Source organism: Macaca fascicularis, chromosome 4, assembly GCF_037993035.2.
Source record: "Macaca fascicularis isolate 582-1 chromosome 4, T2T-MFA8v1.1".
NCBI lineage: Eukaryota > Metazoa > Chordata > Mammalia > Primates > Cercopithecidae > Macaca > Macaca fascicularis.
The window spans coordinates 136,968,735-136,994,455 of NC_088378.1; the positions used below are offsets into that span (position 1 = coordinate 136,968,735).

At 44.2% G+C, this 25,721-nt stretch overlaps 2 long non-coding RNA genes across 2 annotated transcripts; one reads left to right on the forward strand and one right to left on the reverse strand.

Moving 5' to 3' along the window:
• Positions 1 to 626: 626 nt before the first annotated feature.
• LOC135970641 (uncharacterized) lies at positions 627 to 10,358 on the forward strand. Its single transcript, XR_010586435.2, has 3 exons — positions 627 to 979; positions 3,781 to 3,853; positions 10,223 to 10,358. It is a non-coding gene; the product is annotated as an uncharacterized lncRNA (long non-coding RNA).
• Positions 1,432 to 25,696, reverse strand: LOC135970640 (uncharacterized). Its single transcript, XR_010586434.1, has 3 exons — positions 25,544 to 25,696; positions 11,177 to 11,267; positions 1,432 to 1,513 (listed from the first exon to the last, which is right to left on the reverse strand). It is a non-coding gene; the product is annotated as an uncharacterized lncRNA (long non-coding RNA).
• Between the last annotated feature and the right edge of the window lie 25 nt (positions 25,697 to 25,721).

Sequence of the window (25,721 nt, forward strand, 5' to 3'; positions counted from 1 at the left end):
CTGTAATCCCAGCACTTTGGGAAGCCAAGGTGGGTGGATCACCTGAGGTCAGTAGTTCAATACCAGCCTGGCCAACATGGCAAAACCTCGTCTCTACTAAAAAATGCAAAAAATTAGCCGGGCATGGTGGTGGCATGTGCCTGTAATCCTAGCTACTCGGGAGGCTGAGGCAGGAGAATCACTTGAACCCAGGAGGCAGAGGTTGCAGTGAGCCAAGATCGCACAACTGCACTCCAGACTGGGCAACAGAGAGAGACTCCATCTCAAAACAAAACAAAACAAAAACAAAAACCCAGAAGTGTCCTTTTTAACTAGTAAATTTTACATAGTAAAATGTAAGCAAACAACATCAGTAACACTAAATGGAACTCTTTAGGAGTTTCCTTTGATTGAGGATCATTTGAGAAATCCACCAAGCCACTTGTATATAGTGTCAGAATTTTAGGCTCAGGTATACTTCTGATTCCACAGCCATGGGAAAGTCACCTAATGTCGCTCTACCCTGGAATTCTCCATGTTAGATAAGAGGTCTCAGAGCAAATAAACACTGAGGTTTGCTCCAGCTCTGAATGTCTGAGGATTCACCCATAACTGAGGCTGTTGCAATGTGTCTTTTCCTTCCGTAGTGTTTTTGCTGACTCACTTGTGACCCAAATGCTCCATCAGGTCAGAGGACACATGTATACATAAGAAAAACCCTTGGGAAACTCAGTGGCAAGGTAATCATGTCCTTGGAGCAGAATAAGTGCAAGGGATAAACAACACAGCTTTGCTTAAAACCAGCTGCCCTTGTGTGACCTGAAGGGGCTTCCCTAGAGAGGAGCTAAGAAGTGAAACTTTGCTTTTCGTCAGAAGAAAAGTGATTTGAAGAATTAAGGACTTTCAGGAAGGAAAATCACTGCTATGTTTAACTCTCAAAAGTTGAGGAGGCCAGACGTGGTGGCTCATGCCTGTGATGCCAACAATTTGGGATGCCAAGGTGAGAGGATCGTTTGAAGTCAGGAGTTCAAGACCAGCCTGGGACACATAGTGAGACATTGTCTCTATTAAAAAAAACGAAAAACAAAAAAAACGGCGGCGGGGGTGGTGGTGGGGGAAGAATCTCAAATTTAAAAAGATGCCATAAAAGGTACAAGGGTAAGGCATTGCAAAGACCATTATTAAGGGTGTTGAGGGCTGGCACAGTGGCTCATGCCTGTAATTCCACTTTGGGAGGCAGATCGCTTGAGCCTAGGAGTTTCAGCCCACAGTGAGCTGTGATCGCGCCACTGCACTCTAACATGGACGGTGGAGTGAGACTCCATTTTGGGGAAAAAAAAAAAAGAGTTGAGCAGAGGAAATACTAGGTGAACTCCACTCACTCAGAAATGTCACCTTGAATTACCAGGATGATAGTCGAGGGTCTGATTTGGAAAGCGAAGGTCAGAAATCTGAATTTTGGTTGGTATTTATTTGCTCACCACATTGCTATGGACAAATCACCTCTTTGAGTCTGTGTCTCCATCTGTACCATCTGTAAAATGAAAAAATGATAGTATCACATAAGCTTGTCGAGATAATTATGGAGATAAGCGGCTTGAGGCAAGTAAAGTTCTTAGCCAGTCCTGGCATGTGGTAAGCGCTCAGGTTTTTTTCTTTTGCAGTTAAAAACATTGAGGCCAGGCGTGGTAGCTCACGCCTGTAATCCCAACACTTTGGGAGTTCGAGGTGGGAGGACTGCTTGAGCCTAGAGTTCAAGACCAGCCTGGGCAACACAGAGAGACCCTTGTCTCTAAAAAATAAATAAATAAAAATTATTTTAAAATGAAAATAAAATATCGAGATAAAATTCATAATCCAGGCCAGGCGTGGTGGCTCACGCCTGTAATCCCAGCACTTTGGGAGGCTGAGGTGGGCGGATCACAAGGTCAGGAGATCAAGACCATCCTGGCCAACATGGCGAAACCCCGTCTCTATTAAAAGTACAAAAATTAGCTGGGCGTGGTGGTGCGTGCCTGTAATCCTAGCTACTCGGGAGGCTGAGGCAGCAGAATTGCTTGAACCAGGGAGTCGGAGGTTGCAGTGAGCCGAGATTGTACCACTGCGCTCGAGCCTGGTGACAGAGTGAGACCCTGTCTCAAAAAACAAAACAAAACAAAAAAATACTCCGTAAAATTTATCCTTTGAAACTGTACAACGTAGTGATTTTTCATATATTCACAAGACTATGCAACCATCACCACTAACTCACTCCAGAACTACTCAATTTTCATCACCCCAGAAAGAGACCCTGTGCCCATTAACAGTCATTCTTCATTACCTTTGTTACCCCTAACCCCTGGCAACTACTAATCTACTTTCTATCTTCATGAATTTCCCTATTCTGTACGTTTAATATAAACGGAATCTACAATATGTGGTCTTTTGTGATGGGCATCTTCCATTACCATTGAATACTGGATATCGTTGTTGTAGTTATTCCTATTTCCTATACATTATTTTAAAAAAAAAATAGAGGCCAGGCGCAGTGGCTCACGCCTGTAATCCCAGCACTTTGGGAGGGCGAGGTGGGCAAATTCCGAGGTCATTAGCTGCGAGTAGTGGCAGGTGCCTATAATCCCAGCTACTCAGGAGGCTGAGGCAGGAGAATTGTTGAACTGGGGAGGCAGGGGTTGCAATGAGCCGAAATTGCGCCATTGCATTCCAGCCTGGGTGACAGACAGAGACTCCATCTCGAAATAAATAAAAAAATTAAAATTACTTTATTTTTGTTGTTGTTGTTGAGATGGTCTTACTCTGTCGCCCAGGCTGGAGTGCAGTGGTACGGTCTTGGCTCACTGCAGCCTCGACCTCCCTGGCTCCAGCAATCCTTCCATCTCAGCCTCCTGAGTAGCTGGGACTACAGAGATGGGTGCCGCCACACCTTGCTAATTTTTATATTTTTGGTAGTGACAGGGTTTTGCCATGCTGCAGAGGCTGGTCTTGAACTCCTGGGTTCAAGCCATCCACCTGCCTCGGCCTCCCAAAGTGCTGGGATTATAGGCATGAACCACCGTGCCTGGCCCCAACAAATCAAATAGCATAAACTTCAAATGATATAATAGATAAAAAACCTCCTTGCAAGGAAGAAATTGCTACAGAAATGTAAGAATTAATTTACCCATTGGGGAATTCACTCTTTTGTGGGACTGGAGAGGTGCCCGCAGGAACTCTCCAGAGGGAAGATAAAATCATAAAATTCAGAAATATGACAGGACTGAAAATATCCTATTATTCAAAAATAGATTACCCATTTAAAAAATGTTCAGTTGACTTTTCTCCAAAAGCTTTTTACTTGCTGGACTAAGTTCTCTTTGTCATGAGACCTGCCACTACCCTGTCCAAGTCTATGGTTTCCCCTAAACCTTGGAGCCCTGCTGGCTCTGGATGTGAAACACAGAGTCAGAGCCATGGAGGATCATAAAAGGACACCAGCCTCTCCCTTAGGCCCAGCCACCAACAGTGGTCTTTGACGCGCCCCAAAGACACACGCTGAATCCACCAATAGATCTTCCGGAGGCAGAGATTACATTTGATTTCTAGTCTTAATTTTGCTCTTTTGTAATATAGAAAGAACAGAGTTAATTTTTATCTTGTGTGTGGGTTATGACTCATTGGGGATTTGCCCATGCAAATGGTCCTGCCTAAATGTAGATAACAATTTAACAACAATCATAACCCTCAGGATTATTAGCTCAGACTCTAAATGAAAAACTCTCTTCATTCACGGAAGTAATTATTCTCCTCTGCATTGACTTCCAGAGAATTTCGCAAAGCCTTGAGAAGAGTCTTCTCAGTTTGCTGTTTGATTTATCCTTCTCATCACAAGTCACAGGTATGTATGACTCTCAGAAACAAAAGAAGGTTAGGAAAGATTGTTGAACTGCCTTTTTGTCATACAGCCTGTGTGATGCTAGACAATTTTATCTCCCTGCTCAGTACTGCCCTCCTCTTATATTCTTAAAATTTTGAAATATTTGAAGAGGTAGTAGGATATGGTTGTTAAGAGATGAGACTCTTGTTCTGGGAGTTACCAGAGAGAAAAAGAAACAAAGTTAATAAGTAGAAGATTTTTAAAAATAAACAAGAGAAAAATTATTATTGTTATTGTTATTATCGTAGAGGCAGGGTCTCACCATGTTGCCCAGGCTGGTCTCAAACTCTTGAGCTCAGTGATCCACCAGCCTCAGCCTCCCAAAGTGCTGGCATTACAGGCATGAGCCACTGCACCCAGCCCAGAAAGATAATAATTAAAAAAAAAAAAAAAAAAAAATCAGACTCTGAAGCCAGACCATCTTCAAATCCCAGGATCACCACTTATTAGATTTGTGACATTGAGCAAGTTTCTAATCTCTGTACTTCAGTTTTCTCATCTGTAAAACAGACATAATCATAGTAACCGTAGGGTTGTAGGGTTGTTGAAATGATTACATTAGTTAATACACGTAAAGAATCTTAACAGTGCCAGTCACATAGTAAGCGTTTTCTGCTTATATACGTATGTATACATATACATATACGTATGTATGAATAATAATATAACAAAATCTGAGTCTTTACACATAAATCCTAACATTAAGCCATATGTGCTTTAGCTATTTTTTAAATAACTAAAATATGGCCAGGTATGGTGGCTCATGCCTGTAATCCCAGCACTTGGGAGGCCAAGGTGGGTGGATCACCTGTAATCCCAGCACTTGGGAGGCCAAGGTGGGTGGATCACCTGTAATCCCAGCACTTGGGAGGCCAAGGTGGGTGGATCACCTGAGGTCAAGAATTCAAGACCAGCCTGGTCAACATGATGAAACCCTGTCTCTACTAAAAATACAAAAATTAGCCAGGCTTTGGTGGTGGATGCCTGTAATCCCAGCTACTCTGGAGGCTGAGGCAGGAAAACTGCTTGAACCTGGGAGGCAGAGGTTGCATTGCAGTGAACCAAAATTGCGCCATTGCACTCCAGCCCGTGTGACAGAGCAAGACTCTGTCTCAAAAAAAAAAAAAAAAAAGAAAAGAAAAAAAAAAGAACTAAAATATTACAGAAACAGTTACACCCTACTAGTATCCCTCTTCTATTACATTTCTTCTTTTTCTTTCCTGAGATAACCATTATCCTGAATATTGATTATCCTGAATGTATGATTTATTATGAATCTATTATTTATCTTTTTTTTGAGACAGAGACAAAGTAGTGTCATGAGTGTGTACATATGTCCAAACTCATCAGAGTGTACATAATGAATATATGCAGGCTTTTGTGTATCAGTTACACCTCCATAAAGCTATTAAAAAATAATGGTATCGCCACTGCACTCCAGCCTAGTGACAGAGCGAGACTCTATTTCAAAAAAAAAAAAAGGTATCATATTGAGGGATCCTTTTGCCACCACTCTTTTCATTCAACTTTATAGTATTTACTCATGTTGCCACATGTAGCTACTTCAGCCAATTTAATTGGTGTAGATGTTTCATTCATGACTATATCACAATTTATCTTCCTTGACTATATCACATTTTCTGTACTATTGGGCATTTAGACTGCTTCCTATTGTTTGCTCTCATAAGCATTGTTGCAGTGTACATGTTTTTAATTTAAAATAAAATTTTTTTTGAGACAGGGTCTTGCCCTGTCACCCAGGCTGGAGTGTAGTGGTACAACCACAGCTCACTGCAGCCTGAACCTCCTGGGCTCAAACAATCACCCTACCTCAGCCTCCTGAGTAGTTGGGACTACAGGTGCATACTACTATGCCTGGCTAATTTTTTAATTTTTTATTTTTTTGTAGAGGGGGGTCTCATTATGTTACCCAGGCTGGTCTCAAACTCCTGGGCTCAAATCATCTTCCAGCCTTAGCTTCCCAAAGTTCTGGCATTATAAGGGTGAGCCACCACACCTAGCTGCAATATACATTCTCACTCTGTCGCCCAGGCTGGAGTGCAGTGGTGTGATCTCGGCTCACTGCAAGCTCCGCCTCCCAGGTTCACGCCATTCTCCTGCCTCAGCCTCCCAAGTAGCTGGGACTACAGGTGCCACCACGCCAGGCTAACTTTTTTGTATTTTTAGTAGAGACGGGGATTTCACCGTGTTAGCCAGGATGGTCTCGATCTCCTGACCTTGTGATCTGCCCTCCTCGGCCTCCCAAAGTGCAGGGATTACAGGCGTGAGCCACCGCGCCTGGCCTGCAATACACATTCTTATATGTCTTCTTGGGTACACGTGTGAGAGTTTTCTAGAGCATATACCTAGAAATAGAATTGCTGGGATGGGCCGGGCGCGGTGGCTCAAGCCTGTAATCCCAGCACTTTGGGAGGCCGAGGCGGGCGGATCACAAGGTCAGGAGATCGAGACCACGGTGAAACCCTGTCTCTACTAAAAATACAAAAAAAAAAAAAAATTAGCCGGGCGCGGTGGCGGGCGCCTGTAGTACCAGCTGCCCGGGAGGCTGAGGCAGGAGAATGGCGTGAGCCCGGGAGGTGGAGCTTGCAGTGAGCCGAGATCGCGCCACTGCACTCCAGCCTGGGCGGCAGAGCGAGACTCCGTCTCAAAAAAAAAAAAAAAAAAAAAAGAATTGCTGGGATGTAGGGGAAAACACCTCTTCTACTTTCCTAGATACTGCCAAATTGTGGCTGTGCTCAGTGGTTGTCCCAATTTTCACTTTCCCAGTAGAAAATGAGCAGTTCTCTGTCTCTCCACTGTTAGCAATACCCATTAATGTTGTCAATTTCTTTGTATGTCAAAGGGAAATCAATATTTATGGTTGTACTTCCTAAAGGTCTTCTATAAACAAATGGAATATCTTGTGAGATGTTGTTGCCCCCCCCCACCACTATGTGTTAGACGTCATGCTAAGTGCTTTACATACATTCTCTTATTTAAGTCTCATTTTTTTTTCTTTTTTCTGTCCGAGATGGAGTCTTATTCTATCTCCCAGGCTGGAGTGCAATGGCGTGATCTTGGCTCACTGCTACCTCTGCCTCCTGGGTTCAAGCAATTCTTCTGCCTCAGCCTCCTGAGTAGCGGGGATTATAGGCACATGCCACCATGCCTGGCTAATTTTTGTATTTTTAGTAGAGATGGGGTTTCACCATGTTGGCCAGGCTGGTTGTGAACTCCTGACCTCAAATGATCTGCCTACCTCAGCCTCCCTAAGTGCTAGGATTACAGGCATGAGCCACCACGCCCAGCCTAAGTCTCATGTTAACTATAGAAGGCAGGTATTAGGAAACAAGACTTAAAAGGGGTAATTAATTTATCTGATGTCACATGACTGGTAGGTGACAGGGAAGGATTTGAACTCAAGTCTATTAGACTTTAAGGGTCCTTTTGTTGGCCCAATGCTGAGCTGCATACATAATCTGTAGAAATTGCACTATATCAACTTTTTGTTTTTGTTTTCGTTATTTTGGAGAGAAGCAAGAATATTATTAATATTAGACTTTAATTTTACATCAACAACACTGTGTAACCAACAGCACAGGGAAGAGGTAGTGGACAGAGAAGATGGTCTGGCTTCCTGTTCCTTAACTAGCCTTGACTTTAACAGCAGAGCCCAAGCAACCTAAGAGCGCCTCACCTAGCCTCTTCATGAAGTGGGGAGAGATGGGAATTGGAAGTCAGAGGCTCATAACTTAAAGAAGGCTGATGGCAAGCCTGGGGAGAGGCCTGGAAATGAGGCAGGGGCTTTGGGCTGTGAGGAATCCCCTAGAGCAGGTCTTCGGCAGAGAACATGCCCCTGGCCCTGCCCAGGATGGATTCCTTGGTAGCATCATATGGGTGCTCCTTGGAGGGGATCTCCAGGATGACTGGGATGGAGCACTGGTAGGCATCCAAGGCGTGCCTCACCATCTCTGTAATGTACTGGTTGACGAAGATGATGCCAATGTCGTCCTGTTTAGAAACTGCTGGAAAGTGTCTTTGATCTCACTGATGGTTGTATGCTTCTTCACCACCAGGAAATTGGGATGGTAGTTCTTGTTAAGCTCCCCTATGCCACCTGGCAGGAAACCAGTCACCGTGTCCTGGTCTCCGAACTGTCTTTTTAGATGAGGAGTTGAGAACTAGAATGTACTTTTGTGTACATGAAAGTTATAGAGCTTGGCCAGGCACAGTGACTCACACCTGTAATCCCAGCACTTTGGGAGGCCGAGGCGGGCAGATCACCTGAGGTCAGGAGTTTGAGACCAGCCTGGCCAACATGGTGAAATCCTGTCTCTTCTAAAAATATAAAAATTAGCTGGGCTTGGTGGCGCATGCCTGTAGTCTCAGCTACTTGGGAGGCTGAAGCAGGAGAATCACTTGAACCAAGGAGGCAGAGGTTGCAATGCAATGAGCCTAGATCGTGCCACTGCACTCCAGCCTCAGTGACAGAGTGAGAGCCAGTCTCAAAAAAAAAAAAAAAATTTTATAGAGCTCAACTAAAAGTCTGGCGCTATGTTAATATGGGAGAGGTTGGGAGTGAGTGGGAGGTGTAGACAAAACAAGGTTGGCTGTCAGATGATAATATTGAAGCTGGGTGACGCATACATGGGAGTGCGTATACTGTTTTATTCACTTTTTTGTTTGTTTCTTTGAGACAGGGACTTGTTCTGTCACCCGGGCTGTAGAGCAGTGGTATGATCACAGCTTGCTGCAGCATCAACCTCCCAGGTTCAAGCAATCCTCCCACCTCAGCCTCCTGAGTGGCTAGAACTACAGCTGTACACTACCGCACCCAGCTAATTTTTTTTTCTGTAAAGTTCTATTGAGTTAGTAAATTTTCCTTTTTCTTTTTTGTACAGATGAGGTTTCACCATGTTGCTCAAGCTGGTCTTGAACTTCTGGCCTCAAGCAATCCACCTGTCTTGGCCTCTCAAAGTGCTGGGATTACAGGCATGAGCCATTGTATCCAGGCTACTTTTTTTTTAAAATAAAATTTCTCTCTGTGCTCAGGATGGAGTGCAATAGCATGATCATAGCTCACTGAAACTTTGAATTCCCAGGCTCAAGTGATCCCCCTGCATCAGCCTCCTGAGTACCTAGGACTATAGGCATGTACCACCACAACTGGCTAATTTTTTAATTTTTTTTTTTTTTTTTTGGTAGAGACAGGGTCTCTCAGCGGGGTGCGGTGGCTCACACCTGTAATCCCAGCACTTTCAGTGGCCGAGGCGGGCGGATCACCTAAGGTTAGGAGTTCGAGACCAGCCTGGCCAACATGGTGAAACTCCATCTCTACTAAAAACACAAAAATCAGCTCAGTGTGGTGGTGCACACCTGTAATCCCAGCTACGTGGGAGGCTGAGGCAGGAGAATCACTTGAACCCCAGAGGCAAAGTTTGCAATGAGCCCAAATTGTGCCACTGTACTCCAGCCTAGGAAACAAGTGCTAAACTCTGTCTCAAAATAAATAAATAAATTCCATAATAAAAAGTAACATATAATTTTTTTTAAAAAGGCTAGCATCATGTTTAATGACATATTCACAGATTTAGGTATTGAATGAATTTGGGTCTCTGATGTGAAAATCAAAACTTAGTAATACAGCATCTTTATAAAACACTTTATAGTTTGCAAAATATTTCCAAACTTTATCTCACAACTACTCTCAGAGGTAGATGGAGAGTACCTCTGAGATGATAATACTCCATTTCAGAGAAAAGAAAAGTGAAGTTCAAAGCAGTAGATCTGGGACTTTAACCCAGTTTTTAAACATGGAATTCAGTGATCTGCTCCTTTTATTCAAAATGGTTACAGCCCTATGCTTTTTCTGATTATAACAGTAAGCCTGGGAAACAGTGAGACCGTATCTCTACTTAAAAACAAACAAACAAAAACTGTAGCTAGGCATGGTGGTCTGCCCTGGAGATGGGAGGATCGCTTGAGCCTAAGTGTTTGAGGTTATACTGAACCATGATCATGCCACTGCACTATGGCCTGGGGGATAGAATGAGACCCTGTCTCTAAAATAATAATATATGTATATAATTTTAAAACAATTTAAACAAATTACAAAGAAGAAAAATGTGACTCCACCACACAGAGATAGGTATTGTTAACATTTTGTATATTATTCTTCAAAATTTTGTTCTTAATTTTTTTTTTTTTTTTGAGATGGAGTCTCTGTTGCCCATGCGATTATTCTGACTCAGCCTCCCATGTAGCTGGGACTACAGGTGCACACCCCCATGCCCCACTAATTTTTGTTTTGTTTTGCTTTGTTTTTGACAGAATCTTGCAGTGTCGCCAGGCTGGAGTGCAGTGGCGCGATCTCAGCTCAATGCAACCTCTGCCGCCTGGGTTCAAGCGATTCTCCTGCCTCAGCTTCCCAAGTAGTGGGGACTACGGGCACAGGCCACCATGCCCAGCTAATTTTTTTATTTTTAGTAGAGACAGGGTTTCACCATGTTGGCCAGGATGGTCTCTATCTCTTGTCCTCGAGATCTGCCTGCCTCGGCCTCCCAAAATGCTGGAATTACAGGTGTAAGCCACCATGCCCGGCCTGTTTTAAATTTCTTTTTACAAAAATAAACATATGACATAGTTTTGTAATCTTCTTTGTCCCTTGAACAATTATGTAGTTTAAACATGTGGCTGTGTCAATAAATTCAGATCTGCATTTATTACATGGCACTCTTGTAACTAGTTTAACTGATCTCCTTTTGTTAAGCATTTAGATGGTTTCCAATTTTTCAAAATTATGAACAATGGCAAAATAAACTTTCTCGTATCTTGGCTCATTCATTATTACATTAGGATTCATGACTGGGAGTGGAAAATCTGGGTGAAGGCATTTAGAAGAATTTTGTAACATATTGCCACCAATCTCAGAAATGTATGGATTTATATTCTCAATCATCCAGTGGGGTATTTTTCCCCACCAATTCATAGTTGCTTTTCTTGAGACAAACGGAATTCAAACACACCAGTGAAAATACAGAGTTTAATTTGCTGACCTGTAATCAAGTTGAACTATTGAGCAAACCATTAATAAACGATTAACTGTGTTTGCTTAAAGTAATGATCTTCTGCCGGGCTCAGTGGTTTATGCCTGTAGTCCCAGCACTTTGGGAAGCTGAGGCAGGAGGATCGCTTGAGCACAGGAGTTCAAAACTAGCCTGGACACAAAGTGAGACCTTGTCTCTACCAAAAATCAAAAACTTAGCCAGACATGGTGGTACGCACCTGTGGTTCCAGCTACTTGAGTCCAGGAAGTGGAGGCTGCAGTAAGCCGAGATCGTGTCATTGCACTCCAGCCTGGGCAACAGAGTAAAACCTTGTTTCAAAAAAAAAAAAAAGAGAAAGAAAAGAGAAGAAAAGAAATGGTAATGACCTTCAAGCTTTAATGTGCATTAGAATCACATGGTGATTCCTGGGCTCTATTTCAGACACACGGACTTACACTGCAGGGGTCTGGGACCCAATAATGGGCTTTTTTTTTTTTTTTTTGAGACAGAGTCTTGCTCTGTCACTCAGGCTGGAGTGTAGTGGTTCAATCTCGCCTCACTGAAACCTTCACCTCCCGGGTTCAAATGATTCTCGTGTCTCAGCCTCCCAAGTAGCTGGGATTACAGGTGCCCACAACCATGGCTCATTTTAGTAGAGACGGGTTTTCAACCATATTAGCCAGGCTGGTCTCGAGCTCCTGGCCTCAAATAATCCACCCACCTCGGCCTCCCAAAGTGCTGGGATTATAGGCATGAGCTGTTGCGCCCGGCCAAGAATGGGCTTTTTGTTGTTGTTGTTGTTGAGACAGAGTTTCACTCTTGTCTCCCAGGCTGGAGTGCAGTGGCACGATCTCGTCTCACTGCAACATCCACCTCCTGGGTTCAAGCGATTCTCCTATCTCAGTCTCTCAAGTAGCTGGGATTACAGACGTGCACCACCACACCCAGCTAATTTTTGTATTTTTAGTAGAGAAGGAGGTTTGCCATGTTGGCCAGGCTGGTCTCAAACTTTTGACTTCAGGTGATCTGCCCACCTTGGCCTCCCAAAGTACTAGGATTACAAGCGTGAGCCACCATGCCTAGCCAAGAATGGGCTTTTTTTTTTTTTTTTTTTTTTTTTTTTCAGATGGAGTCTCGCTCTGTTGCCCAAGCTGGAGTGCAGTGGCGTGATCTTAGCTCACTGCAAGCTCCACCTCCTGGGTTCACGCCATTCTTCTTCCTCAGCCTCCCAAATAACTGGGACTACAGGTGCCCGCCACCACACCTGGCTAATTTTTTTTTTTTTTTTTGTATTTTTAGTAGAGGTGGGGTTTCACTGTGTTAGCTAGGATGGTCTCGATCTCCTGACCTCGTGATCTGCCTGCCTCAGCCTCCCAAAGTGCTGGAATTACAGATGTCAGCCACCACGCCTGGCCAAGAATGGGCATTTTTAACAAGACCCACCGGCTCCCAAGTGACTGAGATTTAGGGAATTAGACTCTTGAGATACTAGCTTAAGGATACACACAAGGATAGATGAACAGTGTGCTGATTATGGACTTATTTAGCTTTTGGCCACATGAGGTCTGGTGAGAGAAAGGAAATATTCACTTATTCTCTCTACTCTTGACCTCTTCCACCTCATTCTGTCTCTGTCTCTCTGACACACAGAGACACACACACAGACACACACACACACTCTTTTTGGAGGAAATGAACATTTTACTTTTGGGGATGCCTTTACAGCAGGCTGCTATTATCAGTTACAAAGAGTTGCTTTCTAGTGATTCCTGTTTAGGGCTTTCTGTTTTGTTTTGATTTGCTTTCTTTTTCAAGCAGGCATCTTTGATGTTCCTAACCAGTTAAGCACCTGACAGTCAGTTGATTTTTCCTTTTCTGTAGAAACCCACTTTAAAGTATCCCAGAAGTTCTGCAGTGTGAGATTCGAGGAGATTGGAGGCAAATGAGTTCAGTGAAATTCTACGGGGCCTCTGAAAGGAGGCCCCTGGGTTGTCATCACTTGTTAGCATGGCCCTTCAAAATTCAAACTGGCTTTCCAGGCATTTTCCTTTCCAGGATAGCTCCCCTTTGCTAGCTTCAGGAAACAGCTTTTTAATTTTCTCCTTGAAGGTCTATTTTTGACACAAAGGCTTCATTTTTCATAGAACCCTGCAGATTTTCTATGTTTGGAGGCCTGGCAAAGGCATCAGACATGTGACCCTCCTAGGCAGGTCTGCCCTTGAAAAATGTATGCTAAGGGGAGGGCTGAGCCCTTCTTTCTCCCTACCCAGATGCCTGCCTGGGCCCACTGCCGAGGACCCCGGCCAGCTGTCGCATGTCCAGCCAGAGCAGCATTACCCACGGTATGTAGAGCCGACCTGTGTCTCATCTTTTCAGGGTCAAGCTCATGCAGACAAGTTATTTTTCTGATAAGTGACTCCTATTACTGGGAAAGGACCAGATGAGTGCCATTCATCCTTAAAAAAAACCCCATACATATATATATATATATATAAAATTATTCATTCACAGACATTTTTCATTTATGCCAAATATTTGTCTCTACCAGACGCAGTATACTTCATGGTAACAAAACCAAAGGGCCAATTAAAAAACAACACTTTGTTGAAATACAATTTACATGCAATAATATTCACCCATTTAAAGTGTACAGTTTGGCGGGGCGTAGTGGCTCATGCCTGTAATCCTAGAACTTTGGGAGGCAAAGGTGGGTGGATCACTTGAAGTCAGGAGTTCTAGACCAGCCTGGCCAACATGGCAAAATCCCATCTCTACTAAAAATACAAAAAAATTAGCCGGGTGTGGTGGTGTGCGCCTGTAATCCCAGCTACTTGGGAGACTAAGCCTGGACAATTGCTTCAACCGGGCAGGTGGAGGTTCAGTGAACCAAGATTACACACTGCACTCCAGCCTGGGTGACAGAGCGAGACTCTGTCTCAAAAAAAAAAAAGTGTACAGTTTGATGAGATTTGATAAATGCATATATCCATGTAACTGTTACCACAATTCAGATATAGAACAATTCCATTAACCCAACCCAAAAGATCCACTCATGCCCCTTCTCAGTCAATTCTCTGGGCCCCCTCCAAGCTCCCCTACAACTCCAGGCACCACTGGGGTCACTTTCCATCACTATAGCTCAGTTTTACCTATTCTTGAACTTCAAATAAGTGGAATTACACAGTGTATATTCCTTTGTGTCTGGCTTTTTTTGCTCAGTATGTTTCTGAAATTCATCCATGTTGCTGTACCTATCAATAGTTTACTCCTTTCGATTGCTGAGTAGTATTCCATTGTATGGGCATATTACAATTTGTTTATCCATTTGCTTGTTGATGAACATTTAGGTTGTTTCCATTACTTGAATACTGCAAATAAAACTGGTATGAATGGGCCGGGCTCAATGGCTCACGCCTGTAATCCCAGCACTTTGGGAGGCCAAGGCAGGCGGATCACCTGAGGTCAGGAGTTCAAGATCAGCCTGGCCAACATAGTGAAACCCCATCTCTACTAAAAATACAAAAATTAGCCAGGTGCGGTAGCACATGCCTGTAGTCCCAGATACTTGGGAGGCAGAGAACTGCTTGAACCCAGGGGGCAGAGGTTGCACTGAGCTGAGATCACGCCACTGCACTCCAGCCTGGACAACAGAGCAAGACTCCATCTCAGAAAAAAAAAAAACCCTGCTATGGATGTTCAAGTATTTGTATGGACATATGCTTTCATTTATTTTGAGTAAATAGATAGGAGCAAAATGTCTGGGTTTTATCGTAAGCATATGCTTAACTTTTAAAGAAATGGGGCATCAAAGCATGATGTAGACTGATTAAAAAAGGAAATAAAAAGAAATGGGACAGTTAAAAACATCTCATTTTTTGTTGTTAATTCTATATTATATGCCAAGAATGTCAACTCCTATTATATGTCAAGAATTCCAACTTTCTATTCTTATAGTTCATTTGGAAAGAGAACTGTTTTGAGTAAGAAGTCTGGGCCAGGACACCTTGACCTCAGGAGTTCAAGATCTGCCTGGGCAACATAGTGAGACCCTGTCTTTAAAAAAAAAAAAAAAAAAAAGAGTCAGAAATCCAGGGCTTGGCGCAAGTAGCTTAGCTCTAGACCTGGATTTTGAAAAGGGGGTCATTTAGCTTTTTCAGAGCTTCGATTCCCTAATCTTTAAATTAGGGCTGATAATTTCTTATGACAATCAAAAATTGGAAGTAGTCTCAAACGTCATCAATAGGTCACTGGTCAAGTGAAACATATGCTTAAATTGGAATACTATATAATCATTAAAAATAATAATGGAGCTGGGTGCAGTGACCCATGCCTGTAATCCTAGCACTTTGGGAGGCTGAGGCAGGAGGATTGTTTGAGCATAGGAGTTAAAGACCAGTTTGAGCAACATAGTGAGATCTCATCTCTACAAAAAAATTAAAAAAGTAGCTGAGCTTGGTGGAGTGTGCCTGTACTCCCAACTGCTCTAGAGACTGAGGTGGGAGGATCGCTTGAGCCCAGGAGGTCAAGGCTGCAGTGAGCCGTGATTGTGCCACTGCACTCCAGCCTGGGTGAAAGACCAAGATCCTGCCTCAAAAACAAAAACCAGAAAATAAACAAACAAAATTAAAATAAATATACATAATGACATAAATATATATTTACTGATGTGGAAAGCTGTTGTCAGTATACTCTCAGTGAAAAAAAGCAGCCTAGAAAGGCAGAGTATGATCCCATTTAGTCAAATTATACAAATGGAGAAACGGATGAAAAACATATTTACTCAAATATTAACAGTGGTTATCTCTGAGTAGCAGGATTTAGGGTGATTTTTACTTTTTTTTTTTTTTTTTTTACAATTTCTATATTGCTTAATTTTAGTTGCAACAAGCATGTATGAGTCTTTCAAAAAAAAATAAAGCTACTAAAAAACAAGCCAATGTAATTTGTTTTTCCTGAGAATGAGATAAGAGAATATATGGATATATTGAAAAACTATAAGGTATTACTAGTGACATGGCCAAAGAAAATAAAACATTGAAACAATGAAAAAATAAGGAAGGCCGGGCATGGCAGCTCACGCCTATAATCCCAGTGCTTTGGGAGGCCGAGGCGGGCAGATCACTTTAGGTCAGGAGTTCGAGGCCAGCCTGACCAACATGGAGAAACCCCACTTCTACTAAAAATATGAAAATTAGCTGGGAGTGGTGGCACGCGAATCCCAGCTACTCAGGAGGCTGAGGCAGGAGAATCGCTTGAACCCAGGAGATGGAGGTTGCGGTGGGCTGAGATTGTGCCATTGCTCTCCAGCCTCGGCAACAAGGGCGAAACTCCATCTCAAAAAAAAAAAAAAGAAAAAAGAAGGCAAAAAGTAAACTGTCAAGTGTTACATAAATTTAAGGTATTGGTATTTTTTTTTAAGTTTGTTTTGTTTTGTTTTTTGAGACAGACTCTCACTCTGTTGCCCAGGCTGGACAGCAGTAGCATGATCCTGGCTCACTGCAACCTCTGCCTCCCAGGTTCAAGCAATTCTCCTGCCTCAGCCTCCTGAGTAGCTGGGATTACAGGTGCGTGCCACCATTCCCAGCTAATCTTTGTGTTTTTAGTAGAGGCGGGGTTTCGCCATGGTGGCCAGGCTGACCTTGGCCTCCCAAAGTGCTGGGATTACAGGTGTGAGCCACTGTGCCCGGCCAAGGTATTGGCATTAGTATTTATTAGCTTAGTCTCCTCTAAAAGGATCTTGAAAATCATCAACGTAATCCCATAAAAGAAAGTAATGATGGCTCCTTACAAACACAAGTAGGCTGAACATAGTGAAAATGTAAAATCCTTAGGATTGAAAGAGGCTGGGTGCAGTGGCTCATGTCTATAATCCCAACACTTTGGGAGGCTGAAGCAGGAGGATTGCTTGAGGCCAGGAGTTCAAGGCCAACCTGGCCAACATAGCAAGACCCTGTCTCTATTATAAAAATAATAAAAATTAAAAAAAAAAAAAAGGACTGAAAGAAATCTGGAGTAAAGAGAAAGGCACAGGTTTCTTTCTGACCCTTGGGTTAAATCTTGGCTTTCTCAACATCTGTGTCTCTTTGAACAGGGTATTTAAACTTTTAATTTCTATTTCCTGATCTGCAAATTGGAAAAATAATAATAATCTCATTTTGCTGTGAAGATTAAATGAACCAAAGTACTTAATGTGATGGACTCTGACACATTGGAGAGTTCATTAAATATTTGTTCCCTTTTTTCTCCTTTCGTTTCTTAACTTTACCTGAGATGCAGACAGCAAGATGTTGTACACATTGGAACCCAGCTGGTAAAAAAGAGTGAAGAGAATGATTATAATAAAAGGGGAGAGGCTCTGGGTTTTTGTTTTTGTTTTTTTAACATGAGGGAGGGATAAGGAGTTCATGTTTACTTGGAGGATATTTGACTTGGCAAACTAAAGGGGCCAAGAAGAGAAGGGGAAAAAAAAGAAAAGAAGAATGGACTACTTCTGGATGTATCTAGGCCAAGGGACATGAGATAAAGACAGTCAGGTTTTCATCTGCATTCTCCCATTCACCACAGTAGGAAAAAAGAGACCCAGGGTCTCATGCTTTACCCAGAAGAAAAAATAGTACAATAGGCTGGTGCCTGCCATTTGAGTATCTCTTGAGTAGGGCAGTAGGGTAGAAGAACTGGAAAAACCCCAAATGTGGGGGTCTGGTCCTTTCCCATCATGCTTTGGGAGGATATCGCAAGTGGAGGGTTGCTCTTCAACCTCACCTATTCACTTCCCAGAGAAAATATGCCCCCCCAGGGACAACTTAGACTGCATTAGCTTTTCCTGGAGTGACTTCTAGATATATTTTTGCATTCAGTACGGAAAACGGGAAGCAGCAAAAAGAGCCAGGGACTTGGCCAGGCGCAGTGGCTCACGCCTGCAATCCCAGCACTTTGGGAGGCTGAGGTGGGCAGATCACTTGAGGTCAGGAGTTTGAAACCAGCCTGGACAACATAGTGAAACCCTGTCTCTACTAAAAATACAAAAATTAGCCAGGTGTGGTGGCAGGCGCCTGGAATCCCAGCTACTTGGGAGGCTGAGGCAAGAGAGTCGCTTGAATCTGGGAGGCAGAGGTTGCAGTGAGCCAAGATCGCACCACTGTACTCCAGCCTAGGCGACAGAGTGAGACTCTGTTTCAAAATAAGTAAATAAGTAAATAAGAGCCAGGGTCTTGGAGAGGTTCAAAGCTTCTAAATGACTTTGTCGTAATGCTTTCCCTTACTAGCCTGTTCCTCAAACTCTGTGGAGGATCATCCAGGCCTCCTGAGTCGAGTCTCCTGGAAGGCATCTCTGGGCACCCCAACCTACCCTGTACTCTTCCCTCCTCCCAAGTCCTACAGCCTCGTTGTCTACTTCCCATTTGGCACTTGAACATATGCAGCTTTGCATGGTTGCCTGCCTTTATGTAGTTATTTATAGAAATGTATGTCCTTGTCTCTCCCAATGTCATGTAAGACTTTAATATTTTACATTTACAAATGCTTATGCCTACCTCATTGAAACCTCCATTCCTGGGAAACAAACACAGAATGGAAAGTTTGGCTTGTGCTAGTTGTAGCCATACATTAAATTCCAACCTTTTTTTTTTTTTTTGAGATGAGTCTCGCTCTGTCACCAGGCTGGAATGCAGTAGCATGATCTCGGCTCACTGCAACCTCAGACTCCTTGGTTCAAGCGATTCTCTTGCCTCAGCTTCCTGAGTAGCTGGGATTACAGGCGTGTGCCACCACGCCCAGCTAATTTTTGGATTTTTAGTAGAGACAGGGTTTCACCACGTTGGCCAGGATGGTCTCGATCTCCTGACCTCAGGTGATCTGCCTGCCTTGGCCTCCCAAAGTGCTGGGATTACAGGCGTAGGTCACTGCACTCGGCTGGGTATCTTTTATCATTTAAGAATACATTGCGAGGCTGAGTACGGTGGTTGATGCCTATAATACCAGCACTCTGGGAGGCTGAGGCAGCAGGACTGCTCAAGCCCAGGAGTTCCAGCTGGAGTGAGTTATTTCGCCACTGCATTTCAGTCTTGGTGGAAAAGCAAGACCCCAAGTGTTTAAAAAAAAATGACATGCAATTCTTACTTCCCAAATAAAAGCTTTAAAGATCGTCCACGTTAACGGAGATAATAGAGATAATTCTGTCTCATTATTCTTTCTTTTTTTTTTTTTTTGAGATGGAGTCTCACTCTGTCTCCCAGGCTGGAGTGCAGTGGCACAATTTTGGCTCACTGCACCTCTGCCTCCCGGGTTCAAGCAATTCTCCTACCTCAGCCTCCCGAGTAGCTGTAATTATAGGTGCGTGGCACCACACCCAGTTAATTTTTGTATTTTTAGTAGAGATGGGGTTTTGCCATGTGGGCCAGGCTGGTCTCAAACTCCTGACCTCAGGTGATCCGCCTGCCTCAGCCTCCTACAGTGCTGGGATTACAGGCATGAGCCACCACGCCTGGCCTCTGTCTCATGATTCTTAGTGGACCAGCCAGTTGAAACATTTTTATTTTATTTTATTTTGAGATAGGGTCTTGCTCCATTGCCCCAGGCTGGAGTGCAGTGGCACAATCTCTGCTCACTGCAGCCTTGACCTCCTCTGTTCAAGAGATCCTCCCCACCTCAACCTCCCGAGTAGCTGGGATTACAGGCATGCACACCGCCCCCAGTTAGTTGTTCTTATGTTTTATTTTTGTCTCGATATGTTGACAAGGCTGGTCTTGAGCTCCTGAGCTCAAGTGATCCTCCTGCCTTGGCCTCCCAAAGTGCTGGGATTATAGGCGTGAGCCACCTTCCCTGGTCCTATTTATTTATTTGGAGATGGAGTCTCCCTCTGTTGCCCAGGCTGGAATGTAATAGTAGGTTCTCAGCTCACTACAATCTCCGCCTCCTAGGTTCAAGCGATTTTTCTGCCTCAGCCTCCTGAGTAGCTGGGATTACAGGCACACACCACCACGCCTGATTAATTTTTGTATTTTTAGTAGATACTAGGTTTCACCATCTTGGCCAGGCTGGTCTCAAACTCCTGACCTCAGGTGATCTGCCTGCCTGGGTCTTCCAAAGTGCTGGGATTACAGGCATGAGCCACCGCACATGGCCATATTTATTTATTTAAATACAGGAAAGTATAAAAAAGAAAATTAAAATTATTATTAATAATTCTCTATTAATATTTCCAATCTCTTGCTATGTGGATAAGTTCATATAGTGTACTAAATTACATACTGGTTTTTTTTTTTTTTTGAGACGGAGTCTTGCTCTGTTGCCCAGGCTGCAGTGCTGTGGCCGGATCTCAGCTCACTGCAAGCTCCGCCTCCCGGGTTCCCGCCACTCTCCTGCCTCAGCCTCCCGAGTAGCTGGGACTACAGGTGCCCGCTACCTTGCCTGGCTAGTTTTTTGTATCTTTAGTAGAGACGGGGTTTCACCGTGTTAGCCAGGATGGTCTCGATCTCCTGACCTCGTGATCCGCCCGTCTCGGCCTCCCAAAGTGCTGGGATTACAGGCTTGAGCCACCGCGCCCGGCCCATACTGTTTTCTTCACTTAACATAGCATAGGCAAATCGTATGATAAAAATTCTTCAACACATGCTTATTGTCAAAACTTGGAAAATGTAAAACAAACAAACAGGGCCAGGTACAGGAGCTCACACCTGTAATCCCAGCACTTTGGGAGGCTGAGGCAGGAGGATAGCCTGAACCCAGGAGTTGGAAACCAGCCTGGAGAACATGGCAAAACCTTGCCTCTACAAAAAATACAAAAATTAGCTGGGGGTGGTGGCATGCACCTGTCGTCTCAGCTACTCTGGAGGCTGAGGTGGTAGGATCGCTTGAGCCCAGGAGGTGGAGGATGCAGTGAACCGAGACTGCACTGTTGCACACTGCACACTCCAGCCTGGGCAACAGAGCTAGATGAAAGAAAAGAAAGAAAAAAAGAGGCCGGGTGCGGTGGCACAAGCCTGTAATCCCAGCACTTTGGGAGGCCGAGACGGATGGATCACGAGGTCAGGAGATCGAGACCATCCTGGCTAACACGGTGAAACCCCGTCTCTACTAAAAAAAAAAAAAATGCAAAAAAACTAGCTGGGCGTGGTGGCGGGCGCCTGTAGTCCCAGCTACTCGGTAGGCTGAGGCAGGAGAATGGCGTAAAACCCGGGAGGCGGAGCTTGCAGTGAGCTGAGATCCGGCCACTGCACTCCAGCCTGGGCAACAGAGCGAGACTCCGTCTCAAAAAAAAAAAAAAGAAAGAAAAAAAGAAAGAGAGAGAGAAAAAGAGAGAGAGAGAGAAGAGAGAAAGAGGGAAGGAAGGAAGGAGGGAGGCAGGGAAAGAGGGAGGGAGGGAGGCAGGGAAAGAGGGAGGGAGGGAGGGAAGGAAGGAATGAAGGAAGGAAGCAGGGAGGGAGGGAGGGAGGGAAGGAAGGAAGGAAGGAAGGAAGGAAGCAAGCAAGCAAGCAAGGGGAGGAAAGCTGGGCACAGAGGCTCATGCCTGTAATCCCAGCACTTTGGGAGGCCGAGGCGGGTGGATCACTTGAGATCAGGAATTTGAGACCAGCCTGGCCAACATGGCGAAACCCGTCTCTACAAAAAATATAAAAAGATTAGCTAGGCATGGTGGCTAATGCCTGTAATCCCAGCTACTCAGGAGACTGAGTGAGGCAGGAGAATTGCTTGAACCTGGGAGGCGGAGGTTGCAAGTTGCAGTGAGCACAGATCTTGTGACACTGCACTCCAGCCTTGGCAACAGAACGAGACTCTGTCTCAGGAAAAAATAAAAAATAAAGTAATAGTAAATAATAATTAAAGGTGGGCCTGGTAGCTCATGTCTGTAATCCTAGCACTTTGGGAGGACGAAACGGGTGGATCACCTGAGGTCAGGAGTTAGAGACCAGAGATGGTGAAACTGTCTCTATCAAAAATACAAAAAAATTAGCTGGGCGTGGTAGCAGGTGCCTGTAGTCCCAGCTACTCGGGAGCCTTAGGCAGGAGAATTGCTTGAACCTGGGAGGCAGGGGTTGCAGTGAGCCGAGATCAGGCCACTGCACTCGGCGACAGAGCGAGACTGTCTCAAAATAAATAAATAAAAATAATAATACTTATTATTTTTTGAGACACTCTTGCTCTGTCGCCCAGGCTGGAGTGCAATGGGGAGATCTTGGCTCACTGCGACCTCTGCCTTTTGGGTTCAAGCGATGATTCTCCTGCCTCAGCCTCCTGAGTAGCTGGGATTTCAGGCGCCCGCCACCACGCCTGACTAATTTTTTTCTTTTTTTTTGAGAGCAAGTTTTGCTCTTGTTGCCCAGGCTGGAGTGCAATGGCATGATCTCAGCTCACTGCAACCTCTGCCTCCCAGGTTCAAGTGATTCTCCTGCCTCAGCCTCCAGAGTAGCTGGGATTACAGGCATGCACCACCATGCCGGGCTAATTTTGTATTTTTAGTTGAAACGGAGTTTCTCCATGTTGGTCAGGCTGGTCTCGAGCTCCTGACCTCAAGTGATCTGCCCGCCTTGGTCTCCCAAAGTACTGGAATTACAGGCGTGAGCCACCAGGCCTGGCCAATTATTTTTGCATTTTTTAGTAGAGATGGGGTTTCACCATGTTGGCCAGGCTGGTCTCGAACTCTTGACCTCATGTGATTCATCCACCTCAACCTCCCAAAGTGCTGGGATTACAGGCATGAGCCACCATGCTTGACCAATAGCGATATAATTTGACCTCACCAATAACATTTAAAGAAAATCATTGAAAATTTTATCCTTTTTTTAAAATAAAACAGTCTGCTTTCATGGGGACAAAAAATAAAAATTAAAAAATAAAAAATAACTACCAAGTTAATATACACTCACTGTAAACATTCAAGCAGTATAGAAACTTAACATAAAAGTAAACATTCCCCAAAGTTTGGGTTGCCAGAATTAGCAAATAAAAATAGAGGACACAAGTTAATGTATAGGATATATTTATACTAAAAAACCTTGTTTATGTAAAAATGTAAAAATATGTAAGAATGATATTGTATCTTTGTTTTAATTTGCATTTCTTATTCATGGAGTTTAAAATATTTTCATTCATTTTCCAGCGTTTTATATATTTTTAAGAGACAGTCTTGGCCGGGCAGGGTGACTCATGCCTGTAATCCCAGCACTTTGGGAGGCCAACGGCAGATCACCTGAAGTCAGGAGTTTCAGACCAGCCTGGCCAACATCGGTGAAAATCCGTCACTACCAAAAAACACAAAATTTAGCCGGGCATGGTGGTGCACACCTGTGGTCTCTGCTACTCGCGAGGCTGAGGCAGGAGAATTGCTTGAACCTGGGAGGCAGAGGTTGCAACAAGCCGAGATCTCACCACTGCATTCCACCCTGGGCAACAGAGCAAGACTCCGCCTCAAAAAAAAAAAAAAAAAAAAAAAAGGGAGACTGAGTCTTGCTCAGGTGCCTAGGCTCCAGTGCAGTGGCACAATCACAGCTCACTGCAGCCTCAAACTCCTAGGCGCAGGCTATCTTCCTGCCTCAACTACCTGGAGCAGGTGGGACTACAGGTGCGTACCAGTTAACCGAGCTATTTTTAAAAAGTTTTGGTAGAGATGGGGTCTTGCTACACTGCCTGCCCAGGCTGGTCTCAAACTCTTGGCCTCAAGTGCTCCTCCCACCTTGGACTCCTTATTGATCTTTTTATTTTTATATGTAACTTAAAAAATTTTTTTGAGACAGCATCTCCTGTCACCCAGGCTGGAGTGCAGTGGCAGGAACATGGCTCACTGCAGCCTCAACTTCTTGGGCTCAAATGATCCTCCCTCCTCAGTCTCCCATGTAGCTGGGACCATGGGTGAGCACTACCACGCAGGATTAATTTTTAAATTTTTTGTGGTGTGGTGGTCTCACCATGTTGCTCAGGCTGGTCTCGAATTCCTGGACATAAGCTATCCTCCCACCTCCTCATTGATCTTAATAGCTTTTTATTTATTACATAAAAATATTAGGGCACAGTGGCTCACGCCTGCAATCCCAACACTTAGGGAGGCCAAGGGAGGAGGATCCCTCAAGCCCAGAAGTTTGAGATCAGCCAGGGCAACACAGTGAGACCCTGTCTCTACAGAAGGTTGAAAAAACAACATTAGCCGGTCATAGTGGCGCCCACTTGCAGTTCCAATTTCCTGGGGGAGCTGAGGTGGGAGGATTACTTGATCCCAGGAGTTCAAGGCTGCAGTGAGCCATGATCCTGCCATTGCACTCCAGCCTGGGCAACAGAACAAGATCTTGTCTGAAAAAAAAAAAAAAAATTGAATTATGTAGAGCGTTTAGGTGTGGGTTAAGACCTTAGTACTGTATGCGACTGACTGAGAGTTTTGAATTTTTCCCTAAATCAGCATTCTAATGGAGTCACCAGGTTCCAATAATATCGTCTTTTGGATCCTTGGTCAACACAATTTTCATCCATGGATACTGCAAGTTAAAACACTTTCTAGAAGTCTATGGTGCTAACATCAAATTAGTTCTTGGGTCAACTTTTTAATTTTTGTGTAAGGTCCCAATTGAACTTAATGTAGAAAGGGAATGTAGCAGGGTATAGTGAATGGAGTGCTAAACTGGGCGTTTGGAACCCCCTTTCCAGCTGTGTAATCTTGGGTGAATCATTTCCTCTCTATCCATTTCAATGTCTTCATCTGTAGAATGGGGAGGTTGGACTCGACAGTGTCAGTTCCTTTTAGTTATTGAGATTTTTATAATCGTTCTGTCTCTATTGCACCATCCAAAAGATTAGGACAAAACATGTTCATCTCTGAGTCCCAAATATGCATGGCTCCAGAACCTTAAAAAGTCACTGTAGTTTACTCTCTTTTGGTAGTGGGACGGAGGAATGGGTTCCCTTTCCAAAACATCCTGGCCCCCGACACATTACTACTTATTCCAGCTGTTTTTGAAATTGTGGAAAACACACTTCATAAGGAACTACAAATCTGGGTTCTAGTTTTGCTGCTCTGTATTTCTGGACAACGCACGTAAGCTTACTTCCCTGCAGAAGACCATTTCTCACTCATCCCCCCCACCCCTCCCCGCCTTGGATCTAGCAGTGCTGGGCAATTCGCAGTGTTTCAAAAACATTTCCTAACAGAAGAGGGCAGACAAGACAGTCTCTTTACTTCCTTTCTCATTCTTTGACAGACCTTGACCGGGAAGGTGTACAGTATATACAGAAATACTTTGTCTTCTATTTTAAATATAGAACAAGGCATGCTAAATTCTCATGACTTTATTTTGATAGGGTTGTTCCTGACAGAGTGGGTGGAAGGTTATGTGTGGTGTTCTTTTAGACCTGTGATAGATGTTTGTATCGAGACCTTTTTTATTTTCCGGAGACACGATGCTACCGTTGCATAACACAAACAGAACCGATAAACGGTAGTAATAGCAAAGAGTGCCCGGGAACCAAGGCTTTAAGGCAGCATCCCTCTGGGAAAGCGGCTCTTCAAACCCGTCCTTCAAGCGTGAGTGGCAGACTCCTGGCTGGGAGGGCTGAGTCGTGAGTGCACTTTGCTACTTGACCTTGCCACTGTCTCCCTCTCCCGTGACTTCAGTTTTCTCACCTGCAAAATGGTAGAGTTGTCATAAACGAAAATCCCTGAACTTCTCCCGCAGCCCCAGGCTTTAACAGCTCTCCTTGAAGGTGGGGACGGGGCGGAGTAATGGTCTGGACAGAAACTCCCGCACACGGCTGGACCATCTCTTTCCTCCTTCCTACTTTTCGCCCCCTCGCCCCGCCCC